The sequence below is a fragment of the Hyperolius riggenbachi genome, chromosome 6, assembly GCF_040937935.1.
Source record: "Hyperolius riggenbachi isolate aHypRig1 chromosome 6, aHypRig1.pri, whole genome shotgun sequence".
NCBI classification, from domain to species: Eukaryota; Metazoa; Chordata; class Amphibia; order Anura; family Hyperoliidae; genus Hyperolius; species Hyperolius riggenbachi.
Genome location: NC_090651.1, coordinates 341380288 through 341407783, shown reverse-complemented (window position 1 = coordinate 341407783; position 27496 = coordinate 341380288).

Genomic DNA, 27496 nt, shown 5'->3' with positions numbered 1-27496 from the left:
ACCAATGGTTTCAGTAAATGCAACTCATAAATTATCCCAATTAAATATCTTACATAGAACCTTACTGACACCTAAAAGATTATTTTCTATGCATTACAGAACTGACCCGATTTGTGCCCGATGCAGTAGAGACCACGGTGACCTTATTCACATGCTCTGGCACTGCCCCAAGCTGCATAGGTACTGGGGGACCATCCTAGATACCCTTGATAATGTTACAAATTTATCTGTCCCAAGAACATTCCAATTTTGTATATTAGGGCTATTTACAGGGTTGAATCTTACGGAACCAATGCAAATTATGCTTCACAGAATCCTATTTCAAGATAGAAAACGTATTCTTTCTTTGGATTGACCCTGCTCCTCCCTTCGTGTCTTCCTGGGTAGCTCAAACTAATTCATATATTAGATTAGAAAAATTGGTCTATGTTCATAGAGATGCACCTCAAAAATTTGAGAAAATCTGGGCACCGTGGTTAGATACGCCTGGTCTTCCTGACAGGGATATGGTTCTGAATAGGTTGTTCAGTTTGGGCTAAGAAGCTCTAAAAGTAAATTGCGTTATAGACGTTGGTTATGTCTGCCCTATGATATTCACGCTATAATTGCAATGCTCTGTGTTATGTCAAGGTTCTAACTGCATTCTCCCATGCTTCATTATGTAAAGAATGTCTGTAATGTGTTTTGGCTGCTGCTGCATTACTTGTTGTTTTATCAAAAGTTGTATTGTTGTACACTTGTCTTTTCTACTTTAATAAAGGCTGATTTTAAAAAAAAAGAAACTATTTCACCTTGCTTTACATACCATATTGCAGTATTATTTTATAACTAGTAATATTGTGTGCAAGATTGTGTGTTTATCATTATTTTGTTTAGGGTCTTACTGTTGAAAATAAACAGGCCCATTGTTCATATAAACTGTGTCTGAGCATTGGGGAAGAAAAAGGGGTGTTCACCGGAGCAAAGGAGGTCTGAACCTACTATCCCACCTCTAAGACACACCCACGGGTGCGCTACATATATATATATATATATATATATATATATATATATATATATATATATATATATATATATATATATATATATGTATATGAGCAATCACACGGTGGAGAGCCTATTTTTCTTTGACATTGGGTTCAACCAGAGATTTGTATTGGGCTGTAATGTTCATTCTTCAAATACTAAAGTGTCCATAAGCCCATGTGAAGATTGTGTTTTGTGTTGGCTTCTATACATGGCAATCTTTGCAAACATTTCCAATTTTTCTTGATGCGCACACAACATTTGTGAAACCATTTTAAACCATCACTTTTCTGGTTGAAATGTAGGCTTACATCACAGACATGCTACTTACTGTTTGTATAATAGCTGTACTTCAAACAGTTGAACTCTTGTCCTTGGCATGGTATAATAGTATCAGTGGCATTTTCTACGTCACAGTCTTCGCATGATGGGCACATCACCCCATTAAACTCATAGTCGGTCTTTATCACTTTAAGGGAAAAAAAACAATGATGCTAATTATTAATCATAAATTGATAAATATGGATTTATTTTGTAAACAATCTTACATTTTATTTATAAAATCCATACCAACAAGTACAGAGTAGTGTTGATCGAACATCAAAATGTCCGTGTTCGGGGAGGTTCGGCAAAGATCGTCCCGATATTCGGGGTGTTCATGCCGAATCCCGAACCCAATGAAAGTCAATGGGGACCCGAATATTTATGCTTTGCAGGCCATAAAAAACAGAAAAAATGAGGGAAACTTCTGCAAAATGGCTTGGGAATAGTGGGGGGGGGGGGGGAAATGAAATCCCGGAAAGCTGTCGCAGTACTACAACCTTAAAAAGAGAGCGGCAGCGCTAACCCAGCACACAGGATGGAAGAGGAGGTACTACAGGAGAGCAGGGCCACGTTTTGTGACACAACCCAGGCCTGGCATGGCGACAAAATGCATGCTTACAGCAAAGCATTTTGTCGCCATGCAGTGATAAATATAATAGAATGAGATATTCCTTAACAAGAGAGCGGCAACGCTAACCCAGCACACAGGATGGAAGAGGAGTTACTACAGGAGGAGAGCAGGGCCACGCTTTGTGGCCTGGCATGGCGACAAAATGCATGCGTACAGCAAAGCATTTTGTCGCCATGCAGTGATAAATATAGTAATAAGTTTGGCAGCTGACCAGATGCGCCTCGGTACTGCTCCGTCAGGTACTGGACTACTGCACTCCTCTGCTCGCAAAGGCATGCTAGCATGTGCAGCGTAGAATTCCACAGCGTGGGGACATCAGACACTAAGCAATGGTGGGTAGACTGAAGCGCTGCTGCAACTTGGTGAGTGCGGCCGAAGCGGCACTGGACTTTCGGAAATGTTTGGCCACTCGCCGCACCTTCAGCAGAAGATCCTCCACGTTTGGGTATGTCCTCAGGAACCGCTGAACAACTAGGTTCAGAACGTGGGCCAGGCAAGGGATGTGTCTCAGCTTTGCCAACTGTAAGGCGCGAATGAGATTGCTCTCATTATCACACACAACCATGCCTGGTTCCAGGTGCAGGGGTGCCAGCCACAACTGGGTCTGTTCCTTGATTGCCTTCCAAATTTCTGCACCTGTGTGCTGCTTATCTCCAATGCAGATCAGCTTCAGTAAGGCTTGCTGATGCATGGCAACAGCTGTGCTGCCCCGCTTCCACGCTCCTGTTGCTGGGTTAGCGATGCCGGATGAGGTCGAGCTTGGAGAGGCGGTGGAGGAGAAGGAGCCAGAGAGGTCGCTGTTGTCATTGACTCGCAGGGAAGCAGGTCCGGCAATTTTCAGCGTTGCCAACACCTCTGCCGTAGCGGGTGAGGAGTCAATGACAGGCTCCACAAGGTTCACCCAGTGCGCCGTAAGGGAGATGTACCAATCCTGGCCAAACGCACTCATCCAGGACTGTACTGCTATCTTCCCGACGGCGACATGCTGCTGGTGGCCAGTCCGGATCTGTGCGATCATCGTCCAAAACCTCCTCTTCCATCTCCGAGTCCTCATATGTCGTTACTTGTCACAAAGATAAAATATTTTTTTATTGAACAATATGCAGCAAAAGTCACTGAAAATACGTGTGGATTGGTGGTACGCAAGTGATTCCACTTGGCAACACTGAAAGTGTTTTTTTAATAAACAATATGCTGCAAACGTCACAGAATATACGTGTGAATTGGTGGTACGCAAGTGATCCCACTTGACACTGAAAGATTTTTTTTAATAAACAATATGCAGCAAAAAAGTCACAGAATATACGTGTGAATTGGTGGTACGCAAGTGATCCCACTTGGCACTGAAAGTGTTTTTTTAATAAACAATATGCAGCAAAAAAAAAGGAGGTACTACAGGAGAGCAGGGCCATGCTTTGTGACACAACCCAGGCCTGGCATGGCGACAAAATGCATGCGTACAGCAAAGCATTTTGTTGCCATGCAATGATAAATATAGACAAATGAGATATTCCTTAACAAGACAGTGGCAACGCTAACCCAGCACACAGGATGGAAGAGGAGGTACTACAGGAGGAGAGCAAGGCAACGCTTTGTGACACAACTCAGGCTTGGCATGGTGACAAAATGCATGCGTACAGCAAAACATTTTGTCACCATGCAGTGATAAATATAATAGAATGAGATATTCCTTAACAAGACAGCGGCAACACTAACCCAGCAGCACACAGGATGGAAGAGGAGGTAGTACAGGAGCAGAAGGCCACGCTTTGTGACACAACCCAGGCCTGGCATGGCGACAAAATGCATGCGTACAGCAAGACATTTTGTCGCCATGCAGAGATAAATATATAATAGAATGAGATATTCCTTAAAGAGAACCCGAGGTGGCCTTTCATTACGTTAGTGGGGCACAGAGGCTGGTTGGGCACACTAACACCAGCCTCTGTTGCCCCATCGTGTGCCTCTCAGCGCGTCGCCAGCACAATGTTTACCCTAGCGCTGTCTGTCAGCGCCGCTCCCCCGCCTCCTCCGCATCGGCGCACCCGCCGGTGTCCCTTCCCTCCCGCTGATTGGAGGGAAGGGACGCGGGCGGCCTGGCATAGCGACAAAATGCATGCGTAAAGCAAAGCATTTTGTCGCCATGCAGTGATAAATATAATAGACAATTAGGCAATGCTAACCCAGCACACAGGATGGAAGAGGAGGTACTACAGGGAGCAAGGCCACGCTTTGTGACACAACCCAGGCCTGGCATGGCGACAAAAGGCAGGCATAACTGAAGCGCTGCTGCAACTTGGTGAGTGTGGCCGAAGCGGCACTGGACTTTCGGAAATGTTTGGCCACTCGCCGCACCTTCAGCAGAAGATCTGCCACGTTTGGGTACGCTGAACAACTAGGTTCAGAACGTGGGCCAGGCAAGGGATGAGTCTCAGCTTTGCCAACTGTAAGGCGCGAATGAGATTGCTCCCATTATCACACACAACCATGCCTGGTTCCAGGTGCAGCGGTGCCAGACATAACTGGGTCTGTTCCTTGATTGCCTTCCAAATTTCTGCACCTGTGTGCTGCTTATCTCCAATGCAGATCAGCTTCAGTAAGGCTTGAGGCTTGCTGACGCATGGCAACAGCTGTGCTGCACTGCTTCCACGCTCCTGTTGCTGGGTTAGCGATGCCGGATGAGGTAGAGCTTGGAGAGGCGGTGGAGGAGAAGGAGCCAGAGAGGTCGCTGTTGTGAGCCAGAGAGGTCACTGTTGTCATTGACTCGCAGGGAAGCAGGTCCGGCAATTTTCGGCGTTGGCAACACCTGTGCCATAGCGGGTAAGGAGTCGCTGCCAGGCTCCACAAGGTTCTCCCAGTGCGCCGTAAGGGAGATGTACCGACCCTGGCCAAACGCACTCGTCCAGGTGTCAGTGGTGAGGTGAACCTTGCAGGCAATGGCATTTTTCAGGCTTCGGGTAATTTTTGCCGACCATGTGCTCATGTAATGCTGGCATTGGACAAAGGTCAGTGCGGCAGCACAGAAGGACCATGGCAACTCTCAACTGAAAGTACCACAGTTTGATAGTGCTGCCCAAAAATTATATGCATCCGTGGACCCGGGCAGTGGGAACGCAGATTTTAGTACCTAAACACACGATACAACATGTTTTCCGGGGTCTGAGGCACATACAGATGGTCCCGATCATCATCATCATCATAGAACTCTTCTCCTGACCACCCCACCACCTCTGCCACCCCAACATCCCCAGACACAGACCCCTCATCGTTCTCAACATTAACTTGGGATGCTGGCCTGAGCCCAACCTCCTCCTCCACATCAGGCCCCATCATCTCCTCAACGGCAGCCTTACGAAGGCACCTGGAGAAAAGGTACAAACGGCAATAGGAAGAACACCTGAGCCAAACCACACAAAACCTCCTTCTCCTCTTCCTCCTTCAGGTGCTTTATCTTCTTCAGCCGCTTTCTCCCTTGGACCTTCACGACCACCCTCCTCCACTCCGCCTCTGCCCATAGCAGCCAGGTGTCTGTGAAGGAAATCTTTGAGTGGAGGAAGCCAATTTCTGCCAGTCACCCCCTTGCCCGGCGTCTGACAGCTGGCGTGGCGGAACTATTAGCCCGTCAGCTATTACCATACAAGCTGGTGGACTCTGAGGCTTTCCGTAAATTTGTGGCCATTGGGAGACCGCAGTGGAAGATACCAGGCTGCACTTATTTTTATAGAAAGGCGATACCCAGACTGTACCGTGAAGTTGAGAGGCAAGTGGTGTCATCTCTGGCGAAGAGCGTTGGGTCAAGGGTCCACCTAACCACGGATGCCTGGTCTGCCAAGCACGGGCAGGGCCGCTATATTACGTACACAGCCCATTGGGTCAACCTGGTGACCGATGGCAGCAAGCAGGGAGTACGTGGCTGCGCAGCGGACCAACTTGTGACACCACCGCGGCTTGCAGGCAGGCCTCCTGCCACCTCCTCTCCTTCTCCAGCTACATCCTCTTCGCTGTCAACCTCCTCCTCCTTCTTGGCTGAGTGGCAGTTGAACTCTAGCGGTGCTGCCATCTCCTCTTCCTCTCCAGCTACACAGCCCCATCTCCCCAGAACCTACGCTGCATGCCAGGTACGACGGTGTCACGCCATTTTAGACATGTCTTGCCTCAAAGCAGAGAGTCACACTGGACCAGCTCCCCTGGCTGCTCTTAACAAACAGGTGGAGCAATGGCTGACCCCGCACAAGCTGGAGATCGGCAACGTGGTATGTGACAATGGCAGCAATCTCCTTTCTGCTTTGAATTTGGGAAAGCTGACACATGTACCCTGCATGGCACATGTGTTGAATCTGGTCGTGCAAAGATTTGTCTTAAAGTACCCAGGCTTAGAGGACATCCTGAAGCAGGCCAGGAAGTTGTGTGGGCATTTCAGGCGGTCTTACACGGCCATGGCACGCTTTGCGGACATTCAGCGGAGAAACAACTTGCTGGTGAGAAGCTTGATATGCGATTGCCCGACTCGCTGGAATTCGACCCTGCTCATGTTCTCTCACCTGCTAGAACAGGAGAAAGCCGTCACCCAGTACCTGTACAATTCCAGTAGAAGGACACGATCTGGGGAGATGGGGATGTTCTGGCCCCCGAACTGGACACTGATGCGAAATGCATGCAGGCTCATGCAGCCGTTTGATGAGGTGACCAACCTCGTGAGTCGCAGTGAAGGCACCATCAGCGACTTGATCCCCTACGCATACTTCCTGGAGTGTGCCGTGCATAGAGTGGTGGCTAAAGCTGTGGAAGAGCATGGCGAGGAACAGTTACGGCAGGATGAGTCGTGGGAGCAATTTTCATCTGAACCACATGTTTCCTTAACACCTGCGGCAGCACAGAGGGGGAGGAGGAGGAGGAGGAGGAGGAAGAAGAGGAGTCATGTGTGGAAGAGGAGTCAGACTCGGATGATGAGGAAGGTGTTTCTGGGGAGGAGGAAGAGGCGGTGGCAGAAGAACAACAACCGCAGCAGCCGTCGCAGGGGGCTTGTGCTGCTCCACGTTCCCGTGGTATTGTCCGTGGCTGGGACTTACGTGACGTCACTGAGGAAGAGCAAGAGGAGATGGAGAGTATGTCTGGATCCGACTTTGTGCAGATGGCCTCTTTCATGTTGTCCAGCCTGTTGAGGGACCCCCGTATAAAAAAACTCAAGGGGAATGACAATTACTGGGTAGCCACGCTACTAGACCCTCGGTACAGGCACAAAGTGGTGGACATGTTACCAACTCACATGAAGGCGGAAAGGATGCAGCACATGCAGAACAAGCTGGCAACTATGCTTTACAATGCCTTTAAGGGTGATGGCACAGCACAACGCAATAAAGGCACCACCGCCAGTAATCCTCCTCCCATGTCCACGCAGGCAAGGACAGGACGCTCCAGCAATCTCATGGTGATGTCGGACATGCTGACATTCTTTAGTGCAACGCCTTTCCATAGCCCTTCGGGATCCAGCCTCCACCAACACCTGAACCGGCAGGTAGTCGACTACTTGGCCTTGAGTGTGGATGTAGATACTGCAAGCAGCGATGATGAACCCTTGGACTACTGGGTGCGCAGACTTGACCTGTGGCCAGAGCTGTCCCAATTTGCCATCCAACTCCTCTTTTGCCCTGCCACAAGCGTCCTGTCAGAAAGGACCTTCAGTGCAGCTGGAGGCATTGTCACTGAGAAGAGAAGTCGCCTAAGTCACGACAGTGTTCAGTACCTGACCTTTATCAAAATGATTGAGGCATGGATCCCGGAGGGCTACTGCCCGGCCAAAGACTAAGTGAGTCCCCACACACAGCATCTCTGCCTGCACGCCATGTGACTGCTGGCTGCCTGCCCCAAGACTAAGTCAGTCCCCACACACAGCATCTCTGACTGCACGCCGTGTGACTGCTGGCTGCCTGCCCCAAGACTAAGTCGCTCCCCACATAGCACCTCTGCCCACCGGCCGCTTAACTGCCTTCTCCGCCAACACCAACAGGGTCCAGGACTTCAGGTGGATTCCTGAATTTTTTAGGCCGCTGCTAGCAGCGGCCGCTACAATAATTTTTCTGGGGTGTCTACATGCCTGCCTAATTTTTCTGGCTGCACTGCATGCGGCTGCAGCGACTAAACTAAAGGCATGTACAAGTGCCCATTCCCCTTCGTGATCATTACCTTGCCGCGGTGAAGGGGCTTGCGTATCACAATGAAGCAATGACCGCCAGCTATATGAGGGATTGGCACACCAAAGATAATAAGGTCGTTGCTTCATTGTAGTCAGACCAAATTTGATCAGCTGGACAGTCACTGTTCTGTCATACAGCTACATCAGCCGGGTGACCATATGGGCTGGAAAGCCACCATCACCTGCACTCTCGTCATGGATGGTGCGCACCAGTCCAGCACGGCCTTATCTACACAAACGGCTGTTTGCAGTCACTGCATACCTTTCACTGCATCTGTGACTGCACATTGTATTATAGCAGGCAGGCAATGCATACCTTTCAATTGAATGGATGGCAGACTTGCCCTCCAGAACAGGTTCTCGTTAAAGAATTTAAAGTTAATTCATTTCAAAGACAGCAAGCCCTCGAAAGTCCTCCTGTATTGTTATTTTTGGTCACTACCTCGGGACGGGCATGCCATGCCTGCTGCCTTTCTTGCCTGGATGTGTGGTGGTAGCCGTTTCTTAGGCTCCAACTCCGGACCGGATTCAAACCCTCATTCCCCGGCCATTACCCGGGGTCACAATGGCAGACTTGCCCTCCATAGGATTCTCGTGAAAGGAGATCTCGTGGATGGCTAATCATGTAATAATTGCCCGCCATTACAAGTTCTCATTAAAGGATTTAAAGTTAATTCATTTCAAATACAGCAAGCCCTCGAAAGTCCTCCTGTATTGTTATTTTTGGTTACTACCTCGGGACGGAAATGCCATGCCTTCTGCCATTACCTGTGGTCACTCACAATGGCAGACTTGCCCTCCATAATGCATTCTTGCCTCCTTGAGTAGGTGAACAACCTGCTGAGTTGCAGTGAAGGCACCATCAGACTTGCCCTCCATAACTGATTCTCATTAAAGGATTTAAAGTTGATTCATTTCAGAGACACAGCAGGGCCTCTAAAGTCCTGTATTGTTATTTTTGGTAATTACCTTGGGACGTGCATGCCATGCCTGCTGCCATTACCTGTGGTCACTCACAATGGCAGACTTGCCCTCCATAACACATTCTTGGCAAATGCTTTCGATTTGGTTGGTCTTGCGCTGGGTCAAGGGTCCATCTGACCACAGATGCCTGGTCTGCAAAGCACGGTGAGGGCAGGTACAATACTTACACAGCATGGGTCTCAGGCTCCCACTCCCGACCGGAATCGAACCAGGATTCCCCGGCCATTTCCTGTGGTCACTCACAATGGCAGACTTGCTAATGCCCTCCATAGATTCTCGATGTAGGTACTGAACAGCAAGCAGAACAAGTATTTACAATAATAGATGTAAGCTTTAACAATGATAGAGAAAGAACCACCGAAAGTTGATAAGGCAGTCAGACATTACCTGACATCACTGTGCGGAAGAGCAATCTGGCCATGGTGCGCACCAGTCCAGCACGGCCCTCACTTCACAAACAGCTGTTTGCGGTGTGTTACACAGTGAGTTTGGTGTGTCAGTGTGAAGCAGTACTCTAATTACACTCCTTGATTGATGTATACACATGCAAGATGTTTTAAAGCACTTTAGGCCTGCAATTTAACATTCAATGGGATTTCTGCCCATAAAACGCTGCTTTGCGTCAAATCCAGTTTTTCCCCGGGACTTTTGGCATGTATCTCACTCCGCCATGCCCCCCTTCAGGTGTTAGACCACTTGAAACATCTTTTCCATCACTTTTGCGGCCAGCATAATTTTTTCAAATTTTCCAAGTTCGCCTCCCCATTGAAGTCTATTGTGGTTCGCAAAAGTTCACGCGATCCAAACTTTTGCGGAAGTTCGCGAACGGGGTTCGCAAACCGAAAATCGGAGGTTCGGCCTATCGTCGTTGTCTTCTGGATTCCATCCTCAAACTAATGGTCAGATGGAGAGAGTCAACCAATCTTTGGAGCAGTTCCTTCGTTGTTACGTTTCGGAGTCTCAGGAGGATTGGGTGCAGTTTCTTCCATTCGTGGAATTCTCTCATAATAATTTAATTAATGCATCGTCTAAATTGTCTCCATTTCAAGTGGTTTTTGGGAGATCTCCCAGATTCTCCTTTATTCCTTCTTCTTCTACACCGTTTCCAGTTTTACAAGATTGGATGAACAAGATGCAAAAAATCTGGTCTACAGTTAATCAGAATTTAAAGGAAGCTGTCACTTCCCAAAAAAGACAAGCCAATCGCCATCGCTCTCCTCACAAGGAGTTTTTACCTGGAGATCGAGTATGGGTGTCCACTAAAAATATTGGTCTACGTCAACCTTCGGTCAAACTTGGTCCCAAGTATATTGGTCCCTATGTGATTTCTGAGAAAATTAATGAGGTAACTTATAAAGTATCTCTTCCGGCCTCCATGAGAGGAAACAAATTTTTCCATGTATCTCTCCTGAAATCTGCTGCTGAGGCTGAATCCGCTCCTCCCCCTCCTGTTATTAATGATGGTGAACCCGAATATGAAGTGGAAAAGATTCTGGACTCTAGGAGAATGAGAAATTCCTTACAGTATCTGGTACATTGGAAAGTTTACGGGCCGGAGGAAAGATCTTGGATTCCTGCCCACAGACTTCATGCTAACGAATTGATTGCTGAGTTTCATACATCTCATCCAGATAAACCTGCTCTGGCGTGTTCGGAGACCATGCCTCAGGGGAGGGGTAATGTCAGAAATGAAGAGCTTACCTCTGCTTCAGCCGCCGCCGCTACTGGCAACGCGTCTGGGACTTCCGGCGGCTTCAGCCGCGTTGCTTTGGAGGAGATCGGAGGCACTCCGACAGGGGGCCGGTCACATGGTGTGCAGGCTGTAGATGATCACAGGCGCATGTGCGGTCAGCGGCGCACCTTTTATGCCCTGAGAAGACAAGTCAGCTGACTGTTGGTCAGCTGACACGCATTGCTCCGCCTCCAGACTCTGACTGGCTGGGTAGGCTGGGGGCATGCCAATCTGTTCATCCCGGGCTTCTTAAGCTCTGTTCTGGCATTCGCTTGTTGTCTGCTCTAGCTAACACATCCTGTGAAGGCTTTAGACCTTAGTCAGATCCTTGTGTGCTTTGATCCGGCAGGACCCCGGGGATTACACACTAGCTCAGCCCTTGTATACTATTTGTGATTGATATTATTGACTTTCTGCCTGTTCTCAACTATTCTTTTGCCTCCTGATTCTGTACCTCTACCAATCTGATCTGTTGCTGACCTCTGCCTGATTACTCACTCTGATTTGCCCACCGATTCTGTACCTTGCTAATCTGATCTGTTGCCGACCTCTGCCTGATTTATCACTCTGATATTGCCTGCCGATTTTGTACCTCTCCTATCTGATCTGTTGTTGACTCGATTTTACTGACCACTCTCTGTAATCTGTATTGCAGTGTCAGTGCTGCCTTCTACTGTTCACCATCCTTATTGTACGGCGTTTCCCCTCCTGGGAGCATCAGATATCTGTTTGTCTGCTAGTGTCCCTCACACACTAGCAGATCGTTACAAACACAGTAATCCTATTTCCTAACCTACAACTGCAGCTAAGGCTAATAGCAGGCCAGCAGCAGGCCTGGCCTGTGTGTACAGGACACACAGACACAGACAGGACCTAACTAGCAGCTGCTGCAGACTGTCACACAAACTAACTAAAATCAAAATACAAGCTAGCTAACTAAAAAAACAATAAAAGAGTGGTATAGTACAGGTGTTTATGTGCAAAACCGCTAGGTTTTATCACAGTATAAAGCACTTGCTTAGCCAAACAGCACTGAAGATGTCTGAGCAGTCACAAGCAAGGACAAGTTCCTTAACATGGCCTCCACTTTATATACAGGAGGGGCTGGCCAGGGGTCCCCTCTGTGATTGGTTGCTAGGTTCTGCTGGGAGCCCTCTGACTGGCTCAATAACGTCATGGACGTCATCTCCGTGGTTACGCTATCCAGATCTGGGTACCCGAACTAGGTATCCGGATTGCTATTCGGATACGGCATGCAAATCCGGATACCGCATTCCGGATTTTGCCAGCTATCCAGAATCCGGATCCGAGGTCGGATAGTTGAAAAGGTTTGGGTAATCCGGGTAGTTTGGGTATCCGGAATCCGGATGAGCATCACAGTTATTTAGTTCATATTCTTTGTTCATCCCTTTAGGCTCCAAAGTCTCCAGCCTTTTTATCCAATAAATCCAATAACAAGACCTGAACTCTCAATTGCGACAACTTATGATTATGGACAATAAAATGTTTTGAAACTGAAAGATCCATATTTTTATTTCTAATGCTTGACTTATGAGATGTCAACCTATCCCTCAGTGCCTGGGTAGTCTTCCCTATATATCCAATCCCGCAAAGGCACTTTAACAAATATACTATGCATTTTGATTCACATGTAAAGTGACCATAAATTTTGAATTTGGTGCCCCTGCTAGGATGAGTAAAAATATCACCCTTAGTGCTGAAACTGCAGAGATGGCAACCCAGGCAAGGGAAAGTCCCATTTCTCACAGTACCCTGTTTTCTCTCTGTGCCTATGTCATTGCTGACTAGCATATCCCTCAAAGAAGGTGCTCGTTTGTAAGACATTAATGGATACTCATGAAATTCAGGTACATGAGGTAATCCTTCTCTCAAAATTTGACCAAGATTTATTAATATTCCTGAAATTATATCTGATAAAACATTGTACCTGGTCACACATGCAACTCTATTGTTAAGATTGTTTCCCTTCTTTCGTGACCCAAAACGCCTCCTATTGCCAGGGCCCCTATTATGGACACCTTCTAAACACATGATAGGATATCCCCTAGCTAAAAATGTATATTTCCTCCAATCTCTCTGCTCTAACTTCTGGGAGACTAACTATGTGTTCAAATCTTTTAAATTGCCCTTTTGGAATATTGTGTTTCACATGGGGAACATGGAAGCTGGTAAAATGGAGTATAGAGTTTCTGTCTGTCAGTTTAGTGAACAGGTCCGTAATTAAACGGTCACCCTGTCTTGTAACTCAAGTGTCTAAAAAAACCTCACTTTATTGATATCGCTTTCCATGGTCAATTTAATCTCTGGACATGATCTATGTAATTCTGTCCTAAAGGCCTCCAGGCTCGAATGTGGCCCCGCCCATAAACAAAAAATATAATCTATAAAGCGATGCCATAATAGCGCATGTCTACAAAATAATGGATTAGAGTACACAAATGTGTCTTCGTACAATACCATAAATAAATTAGCTTAGGCCCATTGCTGTGTCCCTACGTTGTATGTAAAAATCATCGCCAAATAAGAAGTAATTATTCCTTAATACAAGGTTCAACAGTTTAGTCAAAAACTCCCTCTGTTCTTTATCAAAGTCAGAGCCTGTCAACAAGTAATGTTCCACTGCCTCCAAACCCTCATCATGGGGTATGGAAGTATATAGTCTATTCACATCCATAGTTTCTAATAGCACTTCACCATCGAAACCATGAATGTTAGAAATTGATTCTATAAACTGCTGAGTATCTCTCAAATAAGAGTCCAAGACGATAACCATAGGGTTCAAGATCCTATCCAGAAAAATTGCAATGTTCAAAAAAATGGAATCAACCCCTGATACAATCGGATGTCCAGGGGGATTCTGTAGTGTCTTATGGATCTTGGGTAAGGTATATATCAGAGGGATCCTAGGATGGTCCTTCATCAGGATCTTCTTCAAATCCTAATCTATCAAAGAGTGTTCTTCTGCTTGGCACAATAAGCTATCAATTTTGTGTTTGATATCATTAGTTGGATCACTAGACATTTTCTCATAAACATCCTTATCACTTCATTGTTGGAGAATTTCTTTCTAATACATGTTGGTATCTTGTATAACTACTGCCCCTCCTTTGTCAGCTGCTCTTATAGTAATGGCAGAATTTTTCCACAATGGTGATATCGCTATTCTTTCTTCCTTAGATATATTACTCACAATCTGCTTAAGCTTTCTAGCTTCAAAATCTGCCTGCAATCTACCTATACCAGCAGTAACTTGATCTATAAACTTATCAATAAGCAGTTACTGAGACGCGAAAATTATTGCATAAAAAGGCTGGAGACTTTGGAGCCTACAAGATGCGACCTTATCGTCACACTGGGAACAAGCAGACGTCGTTGGCTCACTCCTGATTGGCCTCTCATGGTGGGCAGGACAAACAAACTTTAGTCTTAGAGTGGACATCGCAGGGACTGTTTGGATTGGTCAGCGGAGTTATACCACAGTCTTAGAGCGGATGTTGTAGCCCAGGATCTGATTTGCCGGCAGCTGAGAACGAAGCGCCGTAGTCCTTAAGCGGACGCTGTAGCTCCTAAGGAGACTGGTGGTGAGCTTGTAGTCCTTGATTTAGATTGGCTGACCTTGCTGTAAATCTGTAAGTGCCGTTATACAATGATCTTTAGGTAGCAAGGAGGTATTTTAACCTCTATGCCCTTACAAGAGTGTATTGGGTGCACAAATCAATGGGGCTGGTATGGACAAAAAAGCTCTAATCATGTGAGTTTAATCTTTTATTGCAAATTATGTTTTTAAGGCTTAAGATTTTATGAAGTGACATCATTGGTCCTTTGGATCATGAATGTATGCTAATTTGATATGGATAATGCAGTTTTCCATCAGGTCCTCCATAGGGGGATTTAAAGGCAAGATCGTGTGCAATGCATGTAGTGTGTACTGGAACTGGTTTGACAAAGGATACCATATCCGAAACGTTGTGCATCATGGGACCCGGCACACATTGATTTTTGTATGCTTTTTGTCTACATTTTAAAAGAGCTTCAATAAATTGGATTTTAGATGGTGCGGATCCTCTCATCTGATTAGTTGTTTCCCTGTGACTCCAGGGGTGATGACAGCATGTCATTCACCATTGGTGCACTTGTACGAAGTCTACTATAATTTTTTGGGCAGCATTATCAAACTGTGGTATTACCACTACCACTGAGTTGCCATGGTCCTTCTGTGCTGCCACACTGACCGCTTAGTCCTCCTTACTCGCTACTAAAGTCTGCATTCCCAACGCCAGGGTCCACTGATAACTTTGCTGTCATGATGTCATTGCTACTGCTGCAAGGAGAAAGATAAATGACAAAAACCTGTTTTTTGGTTTTTTTTGTAGCGTTGCCCACTTGTCTCATCCTCCTCCAGTGGTACCACCACCGCCAGGTGCCATTGTGACTCACCATCACCTCTGTGATTGCTTAAAGTGTATTTCCCTGTTTAAAACCAATTATTACCAATTACTAGCCACATTTACAGTGTTGATTTAACTTTAAAATTCATTTTCTCGAAAACTCCTTTTTGATTTTTTTTTTAAGTTGTACCCCCTTATATACCTTTATAATCCATGCAATTTTAGGGATTGTAGCATGTATGGTGGCTTTGCTATAAACATTAAAAGAAAATCCAGAGCACGGGTCGTGAATAGTCCTGTTCGAAACCACGTTTCAATTTCAAATCCGGAAAGCAATCATGACAGCTGTGGATTTTTTTTTAACCACGGTTGAATAGTCGAATACATGATTGGGGGGTATCCGAGCACCACTAGGCATAGCAATCCATTACCATCCCAGATATGGTAGCAGAGCAGTGGTATTAAAATATCACAAAGGGATGTGACAAATGAACATTGCATTGCAAATTTTTAAGACAACAATGGGTAATAAATAAATATATAAAAACGTGGATATTATCAATACTATTACCTTCAGGGTCTGAGGGAATACAGAAGTTTGTGTCACAGCAGGTGGTAGTTACCCAATGTCTATTTGCCATAGTAGTGTAACTTCCAAGGAAATTGCATCTAAATTGGGGAATGCAGTCTCTGTAGATGTATCCTTTTTCATCAGCGAGATCTATATTAATCAAATGTTAAATAATACATCAACAACGTAATAATATAAATGTAACCAACTTATCAATTACTACTGTAGCAGATGGATTTTGCATATCTTCAGATGAAAAAAAAAAAATCACTAAAGAAAAACGATATCCAACCAAACAACATGTATATATATGCAATTTGCTTTCATACAAATTTCTCTGTCCACTACACAGATTCTTCTTTTATAACTAACTAGCTGATGATCCGGCGTTGCCCGGGTATGTATTTGTCAGGTGTTATCTCTACATACTTTTTCTAACCCTAACACACAAACACTGAACGTAAACCAGAGCTGTTAAAAAATAAAGATTTGATACTCCCCCGCCGCTTCCTCTTGTAGCATTAATCTGTCTCACGCCATCCTCCCACGGTCTGCCGTTCAGCTGTAATCAGCCCCGGTAATGGGCTCAGTCACATCAGTCCGGGTCTACTGCACATGTGCGGGAGGTCCACAAATGCGCAGAAGACCCAGACTGGACCCAACTAAGCCTATTACCAGAGCTGCTCGTGACTGAACGGCAGACCACAGGAAGATGTCATGGAACTTAGATGGGTTTATGCTGCAGGAGGAAGCTACGGTGAGTATCCAATCTTTTATTTTTCACAGCCCTGGTACACTTTAATGACCAAGTTTGTGGGCTTTGGGGTCCTTGGCATCAATAATTTGTAATTTCCAATTAAAATGAAACAAATATGATTGGCTGTTTGTGGCTCCACCCCCTTTAGTGGCATTGAATCCCAGTAACTTAATGACTGACTGTAGTAGGTTTGAGGCCCCTGCCATTAACAGTCTAAGAATGGCAGCAGTTTAAATATTCTCATTGAAAATCAAGAGGTGAGTTTTGATTGGCTGTTGCAGACTCCACCCACTGTTCTGCATATAAATCCCAGTCACTCGGTGGCCAAATGTGTCAAGTTTGATAACCCTGGCATTAACAGTTGAAGATTGACTGCATTTTAATTTTTCCCATGTAAAAAGTTGGCTGTTTTTTGCTCCGCCCACTGTTTCTCACCTTGACATACAGTCAGTCAATGACCAAGTTTATGAGTTTTGGGGTCCCTGGCATCAATAATTTACATTTCCCATTGAAATTAAACAAATCTGATTGGCTGTTTGTGGCTCCACCCCCTTTTCAGAATTTGAAATCCAGTCACCTAATGACCAAGTGAGAACCCTGCCATTAACAGTGTGGTGGTTTTTAGGATGAGTGAGTGCATAGAGGGAAGCCACGCCCCCCTGAGGAAGCCGGCAAAACTGTCGGGAGCGCTCTCCCTCACACATGGAACGCCGCACCGCCCCGGCCACCCAGTAGCATCTAGCAGCACATCCACCTGGTGACATCCACCCGCCCCGCACGCTGCCCAGCCTAGCTAACTGGGTATAGGTGCTTGGACCTGCAGCTGCTGCCCGATCCGGTTCATCTGATGCGCTTCACCATTTCATCACGATGTGCGATCCAGCACTAGCCATTACCACTCCAGGCTGGACTAATCAGCATTCCACAAGGACCCGGTGTGGTGAGATTACTGTATATAGACAGTGACTTTGGAATTGTTGACCTGTAGCGGTTGTGATGATGTCTGCTCGTGAGACACGAGCCTGCACTGTTTGATTCTTTCCTGCTACAGTGACATTGATCTGCTTATGACTGCTCTAACCCACTTACCGAACCTGCTGAACTAACAAACACTTGGCTGTGGAGGTGTTATTCTATAGAATTATTTTGAGACCGGTGTCTCATATACATCTGTTCACTATACACCAAAAGATCCCTCTGGCGTGCTTGGTATAAGGCCGTGGTGTGCCTGTGTGTGGGTGTATGTGGAAGGATTGTGTTTGGCTGTGGCGGGGTGGCCATCCCATGTTGTTTTTAAAGCACTCTTTTTTGTAATTTTTTGATTAATAAAGTATTTGTATTGTTTTATATAGATATCTGGTGCAATTTTTGTGATTATATAGCAGCTGATTCTAGAAAAATAGACACGTATGTCCCTCTGTTTTTGACCACTTTCACTGAGTAATTGTACTGCCATTAACAGTGTAAGAATGGCTACAGTTTATATTTTCCCATGTAAAATACTTAGTTGTTGGCTCCACCCACTTTTTTGAACCTTAATAATAATAATTCCTTTTTTTTTGTATAACGCTTTTCTCCTGTCGGACTGAAAGCGCTTGCGAGGCAGCCACTAGAGCGCACTCAGTAGGCAGCAGCAGTGTTAGGGAGTCTTGCCCAAAGAGCACCTTACTGAATTACTGGCTTACTGAACAGGAAGAGCCAAGATTTGAACCCAGGTCTCCTGTGTCAGAGGCAGAGCCCTTAACCAGTACACCATCCTTGACACAAAGTCGCTCAATAACCAAGTTGTTTTCTTTGTGGTCCTTGCAGGGGCATAACTAGGCCCCACCGGGCTCCCCTGCAGAGTTTAAAAGCGGGCCCCCCCTTTCCCTGGGGCCCGCTCGGGGCCGTTTTGTGGGAGCTGGAGGGGTGGCAGCATGAGGGGAAAGCCTTGGCCACAGTCGGCGGGGAGAGAGGAAGGCGCAGGGGCTGCAGGGCCTATAGGTACGCCAGTGGGTCCTTGGCATTGATCATTTAAATTTCCCCACTGAAATGACACAAATCTGATTGGTTGTTTGTGGTTCTGCCCCTTTTCAAAATGTAAACCCCAGTCACCCAATGACCGAATATACCCGTTTGAGGCCTCTACCATTAAGGGCTCGTTCACACTAAGAGCATTTTTGGCCTTTTTTCCAGAGCAGGCGATTTTCAAGATCGCCCACAAAACGCTTGTGCAATGAATCTTTATGAGAAGGTTCATATCAGTGCGTTGTGTCCGCTACCATTTTTGGGACGATTAGGAAGAGCGCTAAATGCTCCAAAAAAAACGCTTTATGCGGCGATTGCATTTGCGGTTTTTGTTCCACGGAGATTTAAATCTGAAGTGTTTCCGGGTTAGCCTGCACTTCTTGTTTGGACAGAGACCTGACGCAGGAGCTGGTTCTGTGCCGAGGGGCTTCTCTCAAAAATACAAGACTATAAGACCTAGCAGATCTCGGACCACGGACCACGTCTTAAAGGGAAGGTCCAGGGAACTGTTGAAAAAAATAAAAATCCATATCCACTTACCTGGGGCTTCCTCCAGCCCGTGGCAGGCAGGAGGTGCCCTCGCCGCCGCTCCAGAGGCTTCCGGTCGTCTTCGGTGGCCGACCCGACCTGGCCAGGCCGGCTGCCAGGTCGGGCTCTTCTGCGCTCCATGGCCGGGCTCTTCTGCGTCCCACGCGGGCGCGCTGACGTCATCGGACGTCCTCCGGGCTGTACTGCGCAGGCGCAGAACTACTGCGCCTGCGCAGTACAGCCCGGAGGACGTCCGATGACGTCAGCGCGCCGGCGTGGGACGCAGAAGAGCCCGGCCATGGAGCGCAGAAGAGCCCGACCTGGCAGCCGGCCTGGCCAGGTCGGGTCGGCCACCGAAGACGACCGGAAGCCTCTGGAGCGGCGGCGAGGGCACCTCCTGCCTGCCACGGGCTGGAGGAAGCCCCAGGTAAGTGGATGAGGATTTTTAATTTTTTCAACAGTTCCCTGAACCTTCCCTTTAACCTATAGATAAGCCCCCGCTTGAACAGGACACTTGACTTGTCTCCAGGGATGGTCATCGTCAGCCAATTTCGCTACGCTGGAACTACGCATAGTTTTATGCAATTACGCTTCGCCAAACTTCGGCTTCGAAATCAAATATTCGCTTCATATGCATTTCGTAGTCTATGCGTTAAGATACGCAATTATGCGTAGTGCGAAGCGTAGTGTATGCGGACGCTTGTACCATTATGCAGAAAATTTTACTTATTAATTCCTCTTTAAATGCTTGTCCCAGGAACTCTTCTATGTGTACATTCCCTTTCCAATGCGTAATTTTGTAAGCATACAATCGTACGCGAAAAAATAGACGTGAATAATGCATTCGTAGTTTACTTCGCGATACACATGTTAGCTACTTAGAGCGGGCATAAACCACTTCGCTATGTGTAAATTCGTAAGCGTAGTTTTGAAAATTTGCCTACAAACTACGATGCATATATGCAAACTACAATGCGTAAATTTGCACTGGCATAGTTTCTGCTCATCCTTGTTTGTCTCCTGACTTCGGTTACCTCCAGGACAAATCTTCTGGCACATGCGCTGAACTATACGGGTCCTCTATGACTTCCTCTGAACTAGACATAGATTCAACATTAGTTACACTGGACTGGAGCTCCAAAAGAGCTGCAAAACAGATTAGTATTACAGCAACTCCCACTAAACTGGGAAAACTTCTGAAGAACTCGCTGGACAGGAAAGGAACCCTGGAACCTCTGTTACACTGGACAGAGAATCATAATTCTCCAACATACAAGACTTCAGTGACCTCACTTTCGGAAGTGACGTCAGCCGCTAGAGCGAGGAGTATGCGGTGGAACGCAAGGAAGAAGGTATGTATCTTGCCGCCGCTGCCCAAACTGTAACTAGCTGGAGGGGAGTGCAGAGGGGAGAGCCCCGAGGTGAGGGAGAGAGGGGGAACTTCCCCTCTCCCCGCCGACTGTGGCCAAGGCTTTTCCCTCATGCTGCCACCCCTCCAGCCCCCACAAAATGGCCCCGAGCGGGCCCCATGGAGGGGGGCCTGCAACGAAATTCTGCAGGGGGGCCCGGTGGGGCCTAGTTACGCCCCTGCTTTGGGGTTTAGCTTTAGGTAGGTAGGGAGTTTAGCGTAGCGTACTGTCTGCCATTGCCAGCCACAGGACCCCAGCCTCCAGCCTCACCGCTGACAGCAGCACCCACAGAGCCTCACTGCTAACCAGCCAGGCCAGACACAGGGCCCCAGCCTCACCGCTGACAGCAGCAGCCACAGGGTCTCACTGCTAGCCAGGACAGCCACAGGGCCCCAGCCTCACCGCTGACATCAACACCCACAGGGCCTCACTGCCAGCCACAGGGCCCCAGCCTCACAGCTGACAGCAGCTGCAGCACCCACAGGGCTGTTAAAAATCCACACGTATTTTCAGTGACTTTTGCAGTGTATTGTTTATTAAAAAAACTATTTCAGTGCCGCCAAGTGTGATCACTTGCGTACCACCAATCCACACGTATATTCTGTGATTTTTGCTGTATATTGTTTATTTAAAAAACACTTTCAGTGCCGCCAAGTGTGATCACTTGTGTACCACCAATCCACACGTATATTCTGTGATTTTTGCAGTGTATTGTTTATTTAAAAAACACTTTCAGTGCCGCCAAGTGTGATCACTTGCATACCACCAATCCACACGTATATTCTGTGATTTTTGCTGTATATTTATATTGTTTATTTAAAAAACATTTTCAGTGCGGCCAAGTGTGATCACTTGCGTACCACCAATCCACACGTATATTCTGTTATTTTTCCTGTATATTGTTTATTAAAAAAAACACTTTCAGTGCCGCCATGTGTGATCCCTTGCGTACCACCAATCCACACGTATATTCTGTGATTTTTGCAGTGTATTGTTTATTAAAAAAACACTTTCAGTGCCGCCAAGTGTGATCACTTGCGTAGCTTACCACCAATCCACACGTATATTCTGTGATATTTGCAGTGTATTGCTTATTAAAAAAAACCTTTCAGTGCCGCCAAGTGTGATCACTTGCGTACCACCAATCCACACGTATATTCTGTGATGTTTGCAGTGTATTGTTTAGTAAAAAAACACTTTCAGTGCCGCCAAGTGTGATCACTTGCGTACCACCAATCCACACGTATATTCTGTGATTTTTCCTGTATATTGTTTATTAAAAAAACACTTTCAGTGCCGTCAAGCGTGATCACTTGCGTACCACCAATCCACACGTATAATCTGTGATTTTTGCTGTATATTTATATTGTTTATTTAAAAAACACTTTCAGTGCCGCCAAGTGTGATCACTTGTGTATCACCAATCCACACGTATATTCTGTGATTTTTGCTGTATATTGTTTATTAAAAAAACACTTTCAGTGCCGCCAAGTGTGATCACTTGCGTACCACCAATCCACACGTATATTCTGTGATTTTTCCTGTATATTGTTTATTAAAAAAACACTTTCAGTGCCGCCAAGTGTGATCACTTGCGTACCACCAATCCACACGTATATTCTGTGATTTTTGCTGTATATTGTTTATTTAAAAAACACTTTCAGTGCCGCCAAGTGTGATCACTTGCGTACCACCAATCCACACGTATATTCTGTGATTTTCGCTGTGTATTGTTTATTTAAAAAACACTTTCAGTGCCGCCAAGTGTGATCACTTGCGTACCACCAATCCACACGTATATTCTGTGATTTTTGCTGTATATTTATATTGTTTATTTAAAAAACACTTTCAGTGCCGCCAAGCGTGATCACTTGCGTACCACCAATCCACATGTATATTCTGTGATTTTTCCTGTATATTGTTTATTTAAAAAACACTTTCAGTGCCGCCAAGTGTGATCACTTGCGTAGCTTACCACCAATCCATACGTATATTCTGTGATATTTGAAGTGTATTGTTTATTAAAAAAAACCTTTCAGTGCCGCCAAGTGTGATCACTTGCGTACCACCAATCCACCACACGTATATTCTGTGATGTTTGCAGTGTACTGTTTATTTAAAAAACACTTTCAGTGCCGCCAAGTGTGATCACTTGCGTACCACCAATCCACGCGTATATTCTGTGATTTTTCCTGTATATTGTTTATTAAAAAAACACTTTCAGTGCCGCCAAGTGTGATCACTTGCGTACCACCAATCCACACGTATATTCTGTGATTTTTGCAGTGTATTGTTTATTAAAAAAAACACTTTCAGTGCTGCGAAGTGTGATCACTTGTGTACCACCAATCCACACGTATATTCTGTGATTTTTGCAGTGTATTGTTTATTAAAAAAACACTTTCAGTGCCGCCAAGTGTGATCACTTGTGTACCACCAATCCACACGTATATTCTGTGATGTTTGCAGTGTATTGTTTATTTAAAAAACACTTTCAGTGCCACCAAGTGTAATCACTTGCGTACCACCAATCCACACGTATATTCTGTGATTTTTGCTGCATATTTTTTAATAAAAAAATATTTCATCTTTGTGACAAGTAACAACATATGAGGACTCGGAGATGGAAGAGGAGGATTTGGACGATGATCGCACAGACCCGGATTGGTCACCAGCAGCACGTGGCCTTCGGGAAGATAGCAGTACAGATGAGTCAGCTGAAGAACCCATTGCATCAAAAGTTGGCGTTGTGCCACAAAGGACTCAGGAAACAACGGCAAACAACAAGCGCACAAGTGAGACGCAAAAGCAAAGCAGTAGGTCCTCCAAAGTCTGGTATTTCTTAGAAGACAGCAGCGAGGATGTAACTATGATGATTTGCAAGGTGTGCAGGAAGACACTGAGCAGGGGAAAAAATTTGAAAAAGCTCAGCACCACCAGCATGCACCGGCACTAGAGCTGGGCCGAACGGTTCGCCGGCGAACGGTTCCCGGCGAACTTCGGTAGTTCGCGTTCGCCTCCCGCAGGCGAACGTTTGCGGAAGTTCGCTTCATAAAGCAAAATTTTTACCCTCCATTGCACTTTCAGCAGACATGTTATTGTCAAACACACTGCTTGAGAACCCGCCCTTCAAGCTAGGTCCTTTATACCATTTGACTCAGTTGTCTGCCTACACTAATTAATTATGGGACAGCTGGTACACACTCTGCACCCTCCACCCCTTTGCCCTCCTCCCTCCTACCAGAGGGAGGAGGGTCTCTTCTGGCAGGGAATTATACTATTTTAAAAGCCAGTATACATCACACCATAGCTGGGAATCGAACCCAGATCTCACTGTGTAGTGGACACGTCACCCTAAGCACTGTACCACTACAGTAGTAAGTGAAGCTAGCTGAAAATGTACCATTAATGCTCAATGCAATAGAACCATTAGGTTGCTTAAAGGAGAACTGTAGTGAGAGGTATATGGAGGCTGCCATATTGATTTCCTTTTAAGCTATACCAGTTGCCTGGCAGCCCTGCTGATCTATTTGGCTGCAGTAATAATAATCCAAACATTTGTATAGCGCTTTTCTCCTGTCAGACTCAAAGCGCTCAAGAGCTGCGGCCACAGGGATGCGCTCAAGAGGCCACCCTGCAGTGTTAGGGAGTCTTGCCTTGAACTCCTTACTGAATAGGTACTTGACCTAGCCAGGATTCGAACCCTGGTCTCCCATGTCAAAGGCAGAGGCCTTAACCAGTACACTATCCAGCCACTGTAGTGTGAATCACACCAGAAACAAGCATGCAGCTAATCTTGTCAGATCTTACAAAAATGTCAAACACCAGATCTGCTGCATGCTTGTTCAGGGTCTAGGGCTAAAAGTATTGGAGGCAGAGGATCTGCAGGATAGCCAGGTAACTGGTATTGCTTAAAAGGAAATCAATATGGTAGCCTCCATATACCTTTCACTACAGTTCTCCTTTAAAGGGAACCTTAACTGAGAGTGATATGGATGTTTCCTGTAAACAATACCAGTTGCCTGGCAGTCCAGCTGATCTTTGTGACTGCAATAGTGGCTGAATCACACCCTGAAACACCCTGGCTACAAGTATCAGTTGGTATAGTGGTTAGTGTGCTTGTCCACCATACAGTGAGACCCAGGTTCAAATCCCAGCCAATGTGAGTTGGCTTTTATGCTACTAATCCTTAAAGGGAACCTAAACGGAGAAGGATATGGATTTTTCCTTTTAAAACAATACCAGTTGCCTGAATCGCCTGCTGATCCTGTGTCTCTAATACTTTTAGCCACAGCCCCTGAACAAGCATGCAGATCAGGTGCTCTGACTGAAGTCAGACTGGATTAGCTGCATTCTTGTTTCAGGGTGTGATTCAGCCACTATTGCAGTCACAAAGATCAGCTGGACTGCCAGGCAACTGGTATTGTTTACAGGAAACATCCATATCACTCTCAGTTAAGGTTCCCTTTAAAGGAGAACTGTAGTGAAAGGTATATGGAGGCTACCATATTGATTTCCTTTTAAGCAATACCAGTTACCTGGCTATCCTGCAGATCCTCTGCCTCCAATACTTTTAGCCCTAGACCCTGAACAAGCATGCAGCAGATCTGGTGTTTGACATTTTTGTAAGATCTGACAAGATTAGCTGCATGCTTGTTTCTGGTGTGATTCACACTACAGTGGCTGGATAGTGTACTGGTTAAGGCCTCTGCCTTTGACATGGGAGACCAGGGTTCAAATCCTGGCTAGGTCAAGTACCTATTCAGTAAGGAGTTCAAGACAAGACTCCCTAACACTGCAGGGTGGCCTCTTGAGCGCATCCCTGAGGCTGCAGCTCTTGAGCGCTTTGAGTCCGACAGGAGAAAAGCGCTATACAAATGTTTGGATTATTATTATTATTACTGCAGCCAAATAGATCAGCAGGGCTGCCAGGCAACTGGTATAGCTTAAAAGGAAATCAATATGGCAGCCTCCATATACCTCTCACTACAGTTCTCCTTTAAGCAACCTAATGGTTCTATTGCATTGAGCATTAATGGTACATTTTCAGCTAGCTTCACTTACTACTGTAGTGGTACAGTGCTTAGGGTGCTTAGGGTGACGTGTCCACTACACAGTGAGATCTGGGTTCGATTCCCAGCTATGGTATGATGTATACTGGCTTTTAAAATAGTATAATTCCCTGCCAGAAGAGACCCTCCTCCCTTCGGTAGGAAATCTCCCTAGCAGAGTGTGTACCAGCTGTCCCATAACTAATTAGTGTAGGTAGGCAAATGGTATAAAGGACCTTGCTTGGAGGTGGGTGGGTGGGTCCTCCAGCAGTGATGTGTATTTCACTCAGTTAGGTGTGGCTCCAGGTATTAGAGCTTTTGAAACATGTTTTCTATCATTTTTCCAGTTGATAGAATTTTTTAAAACTTTGAAAGTTCGCCTCCCCATTGAAGTCTATTGCGGTTCGTGAACTTTTTCGCGAACCGAACATTTTGCGGAAGTTCGCGAACAGGGTTCGCGAACCTAAAATCGGAGGTTCGGCCCAACTCTAGCCGGCACATGCAAGCCGAACATCCCACTCTGTGGTCAAACGTGCAAGGCCAGGGTACCGGCGGCTCGCTTCCAGCCCCCAGTAACACTGCCTCCGGTGTAGACACCAAAGTTTCCTGACACCCAGGCAGCAGCCCACAGAACAGCATTTGCCCAGTTCCACCTACAACACCTGCAGAAGATGGTCAAGGACTACATGTCAGATGGCATAGCCGTGTTCAACAATCCATCAGTCCCCTTTAACTATTGGGTCTCTAAGCTAGACACCTGGCACGAACTGGCAATGTACGCACTAGAGGTGCTGGCTCGCCCTGCAGCCAGCGTTATCTCCGAACGCTGTTTCAGTGCTGCCGGAGGCATCGTTACAGATCAGCGTATCTGCCTCTCCACAAAAAATGCAGACCTTCTGACACATATTAAAATGAATAAATCGTGGATTGGAAACGACTTCGCAACACCCCATGACCTAGCACTATTAACAACTGTATTGGTTTAGCGTTGCCGCTGTCTTGTTAAGAAATATCTCATTCTACTATTATTTATCACTGCATGGCGACAAAATGCTTTGCTGTCAGCATGAATTTTGTCGCCATGCCAGGCCTGGGTTGCGTCACAAAGCGTGGCCTTCTGCTCATGTACTACCTCCTCTTCCATCCTGTGTGCTGGGTTAGCGTTGCCGCTGTCTTGTTAAGGAATATCTCATACTATTATATTTATCACTGCATGGCGACAAAATGCTTTGCTGTCAGCATGCATTTTGTCGCCATGCCAGGCCTGGGTTGTGTCACAAAGTGTGGCCTTCTGCTCCTGTACTACCTCCTCTTCCATCCTGTGTGCTGGGTTAGCGTTGCCGCTGTCTTGTTAACCACTTGCCGACCGCCCACAGCCGATGGACGGCGGCAAGGGCTGGGCCCAAACGATTGCAATACGCCCATCGGCGGCGGCAGGCGTGGTTAGGCGGCGATCGCGTCATTAATCGCGATCTGCCGCCGGCAATAGGCTCCACCCACCCTACGCAGAAACCCGCCGGCCAATTAGCAGCGCCGGCGGTTTTCAAACAGCGCGATCGGGCCAATCAGAAGAGTATAATACACTTTGTTATTGTAACAAAGTGTATTATACTGGCTGCCTCCTCCTCTGATGGCCACTTTGTCATGCGACCATCAGAGAGGACGGCAGCCCTGTAGGTAAAGTAGAAAACACACACTTTTACATACACAGACCCACCGATCGCCCACCCCAGACCTCAGAACTCCCCTGATCACCCCAGCAGACCCAAGTTTGCATCCAAGCACCCACCTAAAAACCCATCAATCACTCCCTGTCACTAACTGTCAACGTTATCCCCTAGGTTAGGTCCATAACTTCCCTCTAGGGTCCCCTG